Raw genomic sequence first — 12,856 nt, 5'->3', positions numbered from 1 at the left:
GGCCGGCTGATACGTGTGTGTGTGTGTGTGTGTGTGTGTGTGTGTGTGTGTGTGTGTGTGTGGTTGTGAGAATGTCTGCGGGGTGCAGCGAGCTTGAGAAACTTGGCTTGAGTTTCTTCAGAATAGGCGGGGGAGATAAAATGAGACCTGACCTAACGAGGATGACGTGCTGTGCGACTAAGAAAGAAAGAAAGGAAGGAAACTTGGCAACTTGGCACAGGCTACTACGCTTGCAAACGGCGACGGTTGGCTGAAAAGTACATGTAGGCTATGTTTGGCAAATCTGCATTCTGGATCAAAGTGTAATCAGTCACTAAGTCAGCATTTTTCCAGCTCAAAAACATCTCACGCCTCCGCCCCTCACTTTCCGACATCTCCGCTGAAACCCTGATCCATGTCTTCGTCACCTCTCGACTGGACTAGCCTACTGCAATGGGGTTCTGTACTAGGGTTTAATATTTTTCCTGAAAATGAGGCATAGCGGGAAACGGGAAATGAAAAAAAGTTTCCCGGGAATCCTGGGAAATCGCCCTTTTTATTTTTATTTTTTTATATATTTTTTTTAAATAAATCTATGGGTCTGCTGATAAGAACAGCCTCATGGAAATGTTATTTGACAATAAATAAACGGAATTCATTACAGCACTTAATTTGGGAAGTGATATTGGACAATAAACAAATGAAATTCGTTAAAGTAAGTTATTTTGCATGTTTCAATTAAGCTGAGATGGATTCCATATTCTGATAGCGTTCAGCAGCCTTTCTATAATAGCCAAACAATGTTGGATATCAGCCTAATTGCAAGGGGGTCCGGCTCGCAAAATAGGATCAAGCTCGTGTCTAACTGAACTGAACTGAACTACAACTACAACAGAACGGCTTTGCACAAGAATTATCATACCAGAAGTCAACAAAACGGGAGTAGCTTACCTGGGACAGGTCGGGCGATGACAGATAGCCGGCCTTGGCTTTTTTTTTTTTTTTTTTTTTAACCTTTATTTTATACAGGGGGAGTCTCACTGAGAGCAATGCTCTCTTTTTCAGGAGTGCCCTGTTCACATTCACACACACATTCATACCTGGAAGCTGACCAGTACAACCACAGTCTGATCTGCTGGCCACTGATCAGCTCCACTGGAGCAGATGGACAGCTTCAATGGACAGCCGCCCAATCTGTGGTGTGGAGGCCAGCTACAGGCAGCCTCCGCTCATAAGGCGCTACTTGAAAATAAGCATCACACACACACACACTCACACCCATACGTGAAAACAAAATAAATGCTCTAGCGAACAGCCGTGACAGAGAATCCATGGCTTCCTCAATCTAGCACTGGGAGAGAGTCATGGCAGCGGAAATGCCACGTCATATAAAACTACCATAAGCCACTCCCACTTCCCGTCTGATCACCTGGTGCAAAGATGTAAATTGCAATATCATAAATCACTTAACAAAGTAAACAGGGGGTATCCGACAATCAACCTGTGACATAATAAACTAAATGATCACACAAAATTAACAGAATATTTATTTATTTCCATTTATTTAGATTTTTCGGGAGAGTATGGCCGTCTCTCTTGAGTGCTGGTCTGAGGTAGGCACATTTCGACATGCTGTTGAATGTAAATCCGTCATATGCCGCCATTTCTGACAGTATTTCGGCCAGCGAGGCTTTTGGTGTTAAGTATGTGTTAAGACCCGGTATAATAGGTGGCTTTTGAACAGAGAAGCAGGCAAGGCAGTTGAAGATGTAACAAAGAGTTTTTAATTAAAGGTTCGGTGTGGCTGGTGGTAGAGGCTGGCAGGCCTGGTCAGAGCAGGAGTCCATCGGCTGTGGCATGCTGGTAGACAGGCAGGCAGGAGATCCTGGGCATGGAGACGAAGAGATGGTTAGCACAAGCACGGAACAAAGGAGCAAGACTGAATGAGAACTTAGCGGGTTTACACGACTGACGTAGCATTGTCTATAATCCGGCGAAGACTGGATGTCTGGCTGGAGTATATGTAGCCAGGCTGTAGGCTGATTGAGATAGCCAGCAGCTGTGCAGGTGACGCCTCCACTCCAGCACACCAGGGTCCAATCTCCTGTAATCAGCACCACACACACACACACACAACACCAAAAGAGAGGGAAAGCCTAGGGGCCAGTTGAGACTGAGGGCGTGACAGTATGAGTCCATTGTTCTCGGATGCTTCACTTGCGGGGTTTCTGGGGTTTTATGGTGCTGCGACTCCAAATGTGATGTCGCAGCAACTCGCTTGTTGATCGTCCTCCACATCTTATCACTCGCTGACAGAGGTTACATGTGGCATCCTCGTTGTTTTGGTTGTTTGTGAAGTATCTCTACGCAAAACTACTGGCAGCAGAACTTGCAGAAGACATCGTGGTGGAATCCATCAGCGTGGTGCATTGTTGAGAGATGCTCTCTGTGTGACTCACTCAACAGGTGGGTGTGGGCTGTGTGGACGAATTACCGAATTAACTGCAGTAATGGTCATTACGCCATCACGGTCATTATTTTATTTAGGCTACAATAGGCTGTACAGCTATTTTCTTAAATTCATTTTTTCCCGTTTCCTGCTATTGTATTTCCCGGGAAACGGGAAATGGTCCAGTCGGCATTTCCCGCATTTCCCGGGAATCCCGCTTCCCGGGATTAAACTCTATTCTGTACGGTGTCCCTGCCAACACACTTGCCCGGCTCCAGTACGTGCAGAACTCCGCTGCTAGGATCCTCACCCGCACCAAACCATGGCAACACATCACCCCCACTCTGCAGCAACTCCACTGGCTCCCCATAAAACGCTGCATAACCTTCAAGATCCTCCTCCTCACCTATAAATCATTGCATGGCCTGGCCCCTGCCTATCTAATGGATCTTCTCCACCTTTACACGCCCACACGTGGTCTCCGTTCCTCAGAAACCGGACTCCTTTCCACCCCTCGCACTAAACGTTCCACCCTTGGTGACCAAGCTTTTTCAGCTGCTGCCCCCAAGCTCTGGAACTCTCTCCCCTCCTCCATCCGGGACTCTGACTCCATCTCCACCTTCAAAAACAGACTGAAAACTCACCTCTTCCGCCTCGCCTTCCTACAGCACAGCCAGGGTCCTGAGTAGCATGATCCCTCAGTTTTTTTTAGCCCCTCTTATTTTATTCTTTGTTGTTGTTTCTTTTACTTTTTTCTTATGCCTTTTACTACTTTTTACTACTCTTAAATTGTACAGTGTCCTTGAGTCTGAGAAAGGCGCTTTAAATCCAATCTATTATTATTATTAAAGTCAATTAAGAGAGTCATTAAGAGAGCAAGCGTGAAAATGAAATGAAAAAGACAGGAGCGAAAGCAGAGGATCATTAAACATGCTTTTTTCCAGCACACATTAAAAAGACTCCGCCCTACGCTGGGTTACAATGCACACCTCTTTGTGCAGTAACAAAGACGACTAGTCAAATCATAGTGTTGCAAACACATTTCTATCTTGTTGTGGCACTGGCCATCCACAATATGTATGGATTGAAGAAACAGTAATGCAGACATGAGAGAGAAAGTGTAATAAACAGGTGCAGTGTGTGGGACAGACATTGGTAAGTTAATGTTTTCATATTCATATGAGGAAAATACATGTGAATTGGATAGGCTACTATAATCATACGTATATGAACTATGCGCTATATGTTTAGTCAATCACGATACAAAAAAGGTTGGGAACCCCTGTGTTATTACTCCTGATCATAGGCGATTATACGTTGGTGCACCGGATGCACGTGCAACCCCTAGTGGCCAGATGATTTTTTATTTTATTTTGACATACTGTATAAACGATAGTTGATGACTGATTGGGCCGGCTCACCCTACAGTTTCCTGCCTGGGGTGCCAGTTCAGCTAGGGCGCTCTGTAGCCCTCACAAAACAACAACAAACAAACACAAACAGAAATATAGCCGCAAGCGGCAATGCGGGGTCCAAGCTTCTGGTGACTTGGGGTGTGTGTGTGTGTGTGTGTGTGTGTGTGTGTGTGTGTGTGTGTGTGTGTGTGTGTCTATGTGTGTGTTCTTGAATATTCCAGCTAACATTCCTGATGTTGTTGTTGTTGTCAATGAAAATCGTAGAGAGGTGTTTGTTCTAGAGGTTGGCTGTACCTTTGACCACAGCCTAGAGGAGGCCTTTCTAACCAAGATGATGAAATACCAACAGCTAGAACAGACCATTTCACAGCTGGGCTACAGGTGTAAACTTCTAGTTTTCATATTTGGTAGCCTAGGTCATGTCCATAAGCTGGTTGTGAGAGGCCTTCAGATGGCTGGTCTCCCAAAGAGAAGGGCCAAGCAGTTAGCGAGATATTGTTCAATATCTACTATTATCGGCAGCCGCTCAATATGGAGGAGGCGCTGCTTTTTGTACCCATGAAGTGGATACTGACCGTTATCTTGCATTACAGTATAACTGTATATATCAACCTGCCATGTTATCATCCTGTGTGTTTATGTGTATGCATTATTGTGGTTGCCGTCTGGGCACTCATGTAACTGACTGACTCACAGCAATTGACTGCACTATTACTGTTTATGTCCTTTGCATTCTTGTATTTATGTGGACATGAATAAATATTTCATGTGTCCAAACCCCTGTATGTTTGTTTGGGTGTATGTGTGTATATATGTGTGTGTATATGGGTGTGTCTATATGTCTGTGTGTATATACGTGTGTGTATATAATGCGTGTGTATATATGTGTGTATATGTGTGTATATATCTGTATGTATATATATCGTGTGTATATGTGTGTTTGTATGTGTGTATATATCTGTATGTATGTATGTATGTATGTATGTATGTATGTATGTGTGTGTGTGTATGTGTGCATCTGTGTGTGTATGTTTGTGTATATATATGTGTATGTATATGTGTGTGTTTGTATGTGTGTATATGTGTGTGTATATTTGTGTATATATATGTATATATATGTGTGTATATGTGTGTGTGTGTATATATGTATATATATATATCAGTAACGGTGTTATGGTCAGCCAGGGGGCTGTGGTCAGTCAGGGCGTCGGGGTCAGTCAGGGTGTTGTGGTCAGTCAGGGCGTTGGGGTCAGTCAGGGTGCTGTGGCCAGTAAGGGCATTGCGGTCAGTAAGGGTGTTGTGGTCAGTAAGGGTGTAGTCCTCAGTCAGAGCGTTGTGGTCAGTCAGGGTGTTGTGGTCACTAAGGGCATTGTGGTCAGAAATAGTGTTGTGGTCAGGGTGTTGTGGTCAGTCAGGTTGTTGTGGGCAGTCAGGGCGTTGTGGTCACTAAGGGCGTTGTGGTGAGCCAGGGGCTGTGGTCAGTCAGGGCATTGTGGCCAGTCAGGGTGTTGTGGTCATTAAGGGCGTTGTGGTCAGAAATAGCGTTGTGGTCAGTCAGGGTGTTGTGGTCAGTCAGGTTGTTGTGGTCAATCAGGGCGTTGTGGTCAGCCAGGGGGCTGTGTCAGTAGGGTGTTGTGGTCAGTAAGGGCATTACGGTCAGTAAGGGTGTTCTGGTCAGTAAGGGCATAGTCGTCAGTCAGGGCATTGTGGTCATTTAGGGCGTTGTGGTCAGTCAGGGCGTTGTGGGCAGTCAGTGTGTTGTGGTCAGTCAGGGCGTTGTGGTCAGTCAGGGCGTTGTGGTCAGTCAGGGCGTTGTGGTCAGTCAGGGCGTGTTGGTCAGTCAGGGCGTGGGGGTCAGTCAGGGTGTGGTGGTCAGTATGGGTGTGGTGATCAGTATGGGTGTGGTGGTCAGTATGGACATTGTGGTCAGTATGGACATTGTGGTCAGTATGGCCGTTGTGGTCAGTATGGGCGTTGTGGTCAGTATGGGCATTGTGGCCAGTCAGGGTGTTGTGGTCATTAAGGGCGTTGTGGTCAGAAATAGCATTGTGGTCAGTCAGGGTGTTGTGGTCAGTCAGGTTGTTGTGGTCAATCAGGGCGTTGTGGTCAGCCAGGGGGCTGTGTCAGTAGGGTGTTGTGGTCAGTAAGGGCATTACGGTCAGTAAGGGTGTTCTGGTCAGTAAGGGCATAGTCGTCAGTCAGGGCATTGTGGTCATTTAGGGCGTTGTGGTCAGTCAGGGCGTTGTGGTCAGTCAGTGTGCTGTGGTCAGTCAGGGCGTTGTGGTCAGTCAGGGCGTTGTGGTCAGTCAGGGCGTTGTGGTCAGTCAGGGCGTGGTGGTCAGTCAGGGCGTGGGGGTCAGTCAGGGTGTTGTGGTCATTAAGGGCGTTGTGGTCAGAAATAGCGTTGTGGTCAGTCAGGGTGTTGTGGTCAGTCAGGTTGTTGTGGTCAGTCAGGGCGTTGTGGTCAGCCAGGGGGCTGTGTTCAGTCAGGGCGTTGTGGCCAGTCAGGGTGTTGTGGTCAGTCGGGGCATTGCGGTCAGTAAGGGTGTTCTGGTCAGTAAGGGCGTAGTCGTCAGTCAGGGCATTGTGGTCATTTAGGGCGTTGTGGTCAGTCATGGCGTTGTGGTCAGTCAGTGCGTTGTGGTCAGTCAGGGCGTTGTGGTCAGTCAGGGCGTTGTGGTCAGTCAGGGTGTTGTGGTCAGTCAGGGCGTGGTGGTCAGTCAGGGTGTGGTGATCAGTCAGGGCGTGGTGGTCAGACAGGGCGTGGTGTTCAGTCAGGGTGTGGTGGTTAGTATGGGCATGGTGGTCAGTATTGTGGTCAGTATGGGCGTTGTATCTACATATATACATATATATACACACGTATATATATATACACACACACATATACATATACATACACACATTATATATATATATATATATAAAATATGTTTTTGAGAAAATACAAGATGGTTTTTGCATGATATTGTATGTTTTACATTGATATTGATATTGATATTGTATGTTTGTGTGTGTGTGTGTGTGTGTGTATATATATATACACATACATATATATATATATATATATATACACATACATATATATATATATATATATATATATATATATATATATATATATATATATAGTGTATGTGTGTGTGTGTGCGTGCGTGCGTGTGTGTGTGTGTGTATGTATTGACACCTGTGTGTGGAGTGAGGCACTCTGGGATATGAAGTGCAGCAGTGGCAGCCATTTTATGATGTCGCAAGCACATATATATATATATTTACAGTATGTGTGTGTGTGTGTGTGTATAGGTGTATACAGTATGTGTGTGCGTGTGTGTGTGTGTGTGTGTGTGTGTGTGTGTGTGTGTGTGTGTGTGTGTGTTTAGTGTCAGGGCATGTGTCATCAAAAGTTTAAACATTTATCATTTCAAGACGGTTTCACGTATCCAAATTCTTTCTAAGTTTTTAAATCAGGGAAGTCCAGAGATGACACACAAAAAGTTTGGGCTCATTCGGGCAAATGGCCTAGGACGAGTTCGTTTTTTTTTTTTTTGAGAAAGTCCAAGATGGCTGAAAATCTAGCAGACTTAAATGGGCGTGGTCTATATGGATAGATGCGTATTGATCCAGGGAATCCAGCAGATGTGGAATTTTGATTCTACGCCTCACGGTTCAGCAGTTATGGGTCAATACGCAAAAGGGTCTGTTATAGCGCCACCATCTGGTCAATATGAGTAATTTTTTGTCTCTGAGTAGTGGGGCACATTTCCAACCTATGTGCAAGGTCTGGCTATGGTGGCACCTACGGTTTTTGACGTGCATACTGTTTTAGCGGAGAATAATAAAAATAAAAATAAAAAATATAGCCGCAAGCGGCGATGCGGGGTCCAAGCTTCCGGTGACTTGGGGGGTATATGTCAGATAGTGCATATTTATTCAGACTTGGTATGTGCACAAGTAAACAAAGTTTGGTTGAGATCCGGTGACCTGACGGTTTCCAAGCAGTACTAGTAGTAGTAGTAGTAGCAGTAGTAGTAATAGTAGTAGTAGTAGTGTTGGTAGTAGTGGGAGTGTAGCAATAGTAGCAGCAGAAGTACTAAGAATAGTAGTAGTAGTAGTAGCAGCAGCGGCAGTAGTAGTGGTGGTTGGCTGTTATAGCGCCACCATCTGGTGGATTGGTGTAATTTTTTCCTCTGAGTAGTGGGTGATGTCTTGAAACTATGTAGAAAGGTGGGTGATGTGGGGCGTATGGTTTCTGAGATCCACACACTTTTAGGGCAGGAAAAGAACAAAAGCAAATACACACAAGTTTAGACATTTATCATTTCAAAACGGTTTCACGTATCCAAAATCCTTTAATAACTTTAGGTCGGGGTAGTCCATAGATAACCCAGAAAAAGTTTTGTGTGATTTGGCCAAACAGTCTAGGAGGAGCTCGCAAAAGTAGGTTTTTGATCAAATTCAAAATGGCGGAAAATCTACCACACAGAAATGGGCGTGGCCTAGTGGGTTAGATACATGATGCTCCAGGGAAACCAGTAGATGTGGAATTTTGATTCTACAGCTCGCAGTTCAGAAGTTATGAACCGACAAACGTGAAATTGGCTGTTATAGCGCCACCATCTGGTGGATTGGTGTAATTTTTTTACTCTGAGTAGTGGGTGATGTCGTGAACCTGTGTGGAAAGTTTGGGTGATGGGGGGTGTATGGTTTCTGAGATCCACACACTTTTAGGGCAGGAAAAGAACAAAAGTAAATACACAAAAGTTTAAACATTTATAATTTCAAGACGGTTTCACGTATCCAAATTCTTTCTAAGTTTTTAAATCAGGGAAGTCCAGAGATGACACACAAAAAGTTTGGGCTCATTCGGGCAAATGGCCTAGGACGAGTTCGTTTTTTTTTTTTTTGAGAAAGTCCAAGATGGCGGAGAATCTAGCAGACTTAAATGGGCGTGGTCTATATGGATAGATGCGTATTAATCCAGGGAATCCAGCAGATGTGGAAATTTGATTCTACGCCTCACGGTTCAGAAGATATGGACCATAACGCGAAATGGTCTGTTATAGCGCCACCATCTGGCCGATATGGGTAATTTTTTGTTTCTGAGTAGTGAGGCACATTTACAATCTATGTGCCCAGTCTGGCTACGCTGAGCATTACAGTTTCTGCTGTACATACAGTTTTACCGGAGAAGAAGAAAAAAAATTATCAGAACAGATACAATAGGGATCCACGCACTTCGTGCTTGGACCCCTAAATATAGCCGCAAGCGGCGATGCGGGGTCCAAGCTTCTGGTGACTTGGGGGTTATATGTCAGATAATATAGACACTGAATTGCACATTTAGTCAGAGTTGATATGTGCACAAGTGTACCAAGTTTGCAGTAAGTAATATGTAGTAAGTAGCAGTGGTGGTGGTAAGCCAAATGGTGGCTGTCAAAGAGACTTATTAACTCATTGAGTGCCATGGACGTCTTTCGACGTCCAATTAAATAGTGACGTAGAGTGCCACGGACGTCTTTCGACGTCCAATGCGTTTTTTGACGGTGGGACGTCGATCAAAGCCTTCCGCATCTCCTGTACAACTATTATAGCTATTGGAGGTCTATAACCTATTTTACAGAACCCTTAGGTGGCGACAGTGCTCTCCTGGTTAACAGAAAGGCAGAGAAAAACAGAGAATAAGTCTTTGGGGAAACGGAAATCGCATCGCATCCGTATGCATCGATATGCATGAAGCGTTTTAACGTTAGATGTGCCTACAGCAGCAGCAGCCAATCTGCTCCCACAATTGAGCTCCTCCATGTCCGCTGCAACAGCCAATTCGCATGATCAGCCGTGGATTTGTTATTATTCTCAACTGGAAGCATAGGAGCCGGTGACAAACACACGCGGAAGCTGTAAAAAAGCTGGATGTCGCGCACATAGACGGTCGCGCACCCTTCACATTGCAGAGCAAACTCAGCAGAGAGCCACCTCCCATAAGGAGGAGTGTGCAGTTGAGGAGTGGGAGGGGAGGGGGGGGGGGGGGGGCACGCAGAGCAGCACACAACACACAACACCCAGACAGACCCAGGCAGCAGGACATTAGCTTCAGAGTCAGTGATGTGTTTGAAATGTTTAATTTCACAAAAGGGCCAATATCTCAGCTTCTAGAAAAAAAAGGCTCTTTTTTGTTAAATCAAGCTATCTTCTCCGGCTGATAACTAAAGAACGGAAAATGATATCAATAAACCTGTTTTTGCTGATGATAGAAAAGAGTCTCATCGTTCTTTTTGCGTGTTCATTGTTTACATAGTAATATCACACAATATTCTGTGGGCCTCGAGAAATCACTGAAAAAAGCTCTGAAACTCTGGCACAGGGAGCGTCCGTTCTCCAAAAGTGGCTGGCACTCAATGAGTTATTTTAAGTGAATGCCTTCACTCATACAGTATGAGCGCACAACAGGCTGTACGTATCCTGTCTGTGACGAACAGGTTAGGCTTGCTCATACATATATATATATTTTTTTATTTTTTATACATGTTCTCATGTCTTTACATATAGAAATATATGTATACTTTTTATTTCTTGTTCATGTTTATATGAGTCTGATCTGTTATCTCTGACATTATTTGTTTGTTTATTTGTTTGTTTATGTCATGTCATGCTCTTACGTTACGTCCTGTCATGTCTGAAGTTTGTAGCTCACTGTGAGCTTTGAAGGTATTGGGTAGGCTGTGAAACTGAATTGCCCTTCTGGGATTAATAAAAGTTGTCTGAAGTCTGAAGTCTGAAGTCTGAAGTTAAGCAATGGACTTTTTCTAGGCAAACTGTCACAATTTCAAATCCTAGCTTCCTGATACGCTTAGATGTGTTAGCCATGAGTGGACAGCTTACTGAGGTGTTGCTTTTGTGGTGTTCCGAGTCCATTGGATGAAGATAGTGTGCTGCTTCTACTGTACACTTCTGATCATGGTTATAGATGTGCTCAGTGAGGAAAGGATTAAACCAGGGGCGGAGCGACCCTATCAGCCCAGAGGGGGCGAAGCTCTTAGGGGGGCCCCATCAAAAAAAATTTTTTTTTTTTTTTTTTTTTTTTTTTTTTTGAAGGCCAGGCCAGGCCGCAGGGCCGGTTCCAGAACAAGATGACTAGGGGTGCATCCTAGATAGGAAGCGGGCCCACTCGGGTGGCCGGCCAAAGGCCGGCCGCCCGAAAAAGTTTGACATGTTATTTTACTAAAAATAATGCATTTGACCATCATTTCAAGTAGAATGATACCACCCAAGCAAGAATATTTCAAGTGTTTCAAGTGCTTTACTGAAATATTTGGACCATATAATGATAATACAATTATCTCAACCTTAAAAGGTTACATATAGGTGCCAAAAAGCCATAAAATCACATCAAAGAACAAAGAAAAACAACAACTATAATTCAAGTTTAAACAGTAAGTGTGCAGCTGTAGCATTTATAAAAAAAAATGTTTTTTTTTTTTTTTTACTTTTCAACTGAGCATGCAGACAAATAAGGGTGCAATGCATGCTTTTGCACCCCCGTAGAACCGGGCCTGCCAGGCCGCGAAGAAAAATGTGCCTTTTTTGCATGTTTGAATCGGTTTTAGCCATATTTAGTGGAATATCTCATTTTAAACACACCAATGTTATTGTCTATTGATTGAATTCCTCTCAGACTCACACCACTGACTTTATTAAATAAAGTCATTTTAAGTCACAACTGTAAAATAGCTGATAGCCCCTATATCCGAAAACACAATTTGTCACTCATTGAGCCAAGTAATATTATGTCCAAGAAAGACTACAGTGAAGCCACTTTACAGACAAGCTTGTTCTGAAGAAGAAAAATAAAAACACAGGTTGCCAGCCAGGTGGCCTGGCCTGCAAAAAAAAAAAAAAAAAAAAAAAAAATTTGATGGGCCCCCCTGACGAGTGGGCCCGTGGCGGCCGCACCCTCTGCCCCGGCATACGCTCCGCTACTGGATTAAACAAACTGTTCCTGAATGGTGATCTAAGTAATTGGTTGTCACAATGAAAAGCCAATGCTTTTGTAGTAGTGGTGGTAGTCATAAATCTGGTCTGCATAAGCACAAGGCCAGAATTTGAACCATTTGTCATGAAATTAATGTAAAATCCTAACTGTTACTAGATACTCCACATGGTACATTCATAGTGTCTCTGTATAGGTATAACAAGATTAATATTCAGGTTGTGTAAGTTTGACCCTTTAAGTCAAACTGTTAGTGGCTTAATAGGTTATCAGTTAAAGGGCCCATATTTTGCTAATATAATGTATTATTATTTTATTGTTGGCCTCCAGTAGAGTAACTTATTGCATCAGTCATAGTTTAAAAAACTCATTGTTTATCTTGTACTGGCTCTCACTGCCCCCTTCAGTTCACCCTCTGTCTGAAACGCTCTGTTTTTAGGTCCTGTCCCTGAACCCCCACCCTCCGGAAAATACTCCAGGTGGGCAGCGCGAGGAGTTTTTGCGTTTGCAAACTTCTGCCCAGAGAGCTATCGCTGTAGAAGCGACTGTCTGTCTGTCTGTCTGACTATCTATCTATCTATCTATCTATCTATCTATCTATCTATCTATCTAGATAAGATAGATAGATAGATAGATAGATAGATAGATAGATAGATAGATAGTCATGCATAACAGAAACAGACAGGCGATCTCTGCTATGGCTACTAAATTTGGTAGTTGTAAAACAATTATATCAACGAGCAACTGATTGTCAAAACGAATTTGACCATCGATGAAAAACGTGACTTGGACATAAAGCAAGCTATCAATTGATTTATCAACATCCCCCTAGCTATCTACAGCTCCGCTAGGCCGGGCTGCACCCGGACATTTCCTTCAGTGGCTGGCCAAGCAGGGATTCTATTACCACGGCCTGCCATAACGTTACACCGGGAGCTTCACACTAGCTAATGTAGCTAGTTAGCTAACTTCCCAAATGCTTGTGACTATAGTGTGCCTCTCCTAGCAAAGGCTACACGGACCAAA

This window comes from Poromitra crassiceps, assembly GCF_964638095.1.
Source record: "Poromitra crassiceps genome assembly, chromosome: 2".
NCBI classification, from domain to species: Eukaryota; Metazoa; Chordata; class Actinopteri; order Beryciformes; family Melamphaidae; genus Poromitra; species Poromitra crassiceps.
Note: the sequence above shows the minus strand (reverse complement) of the source record.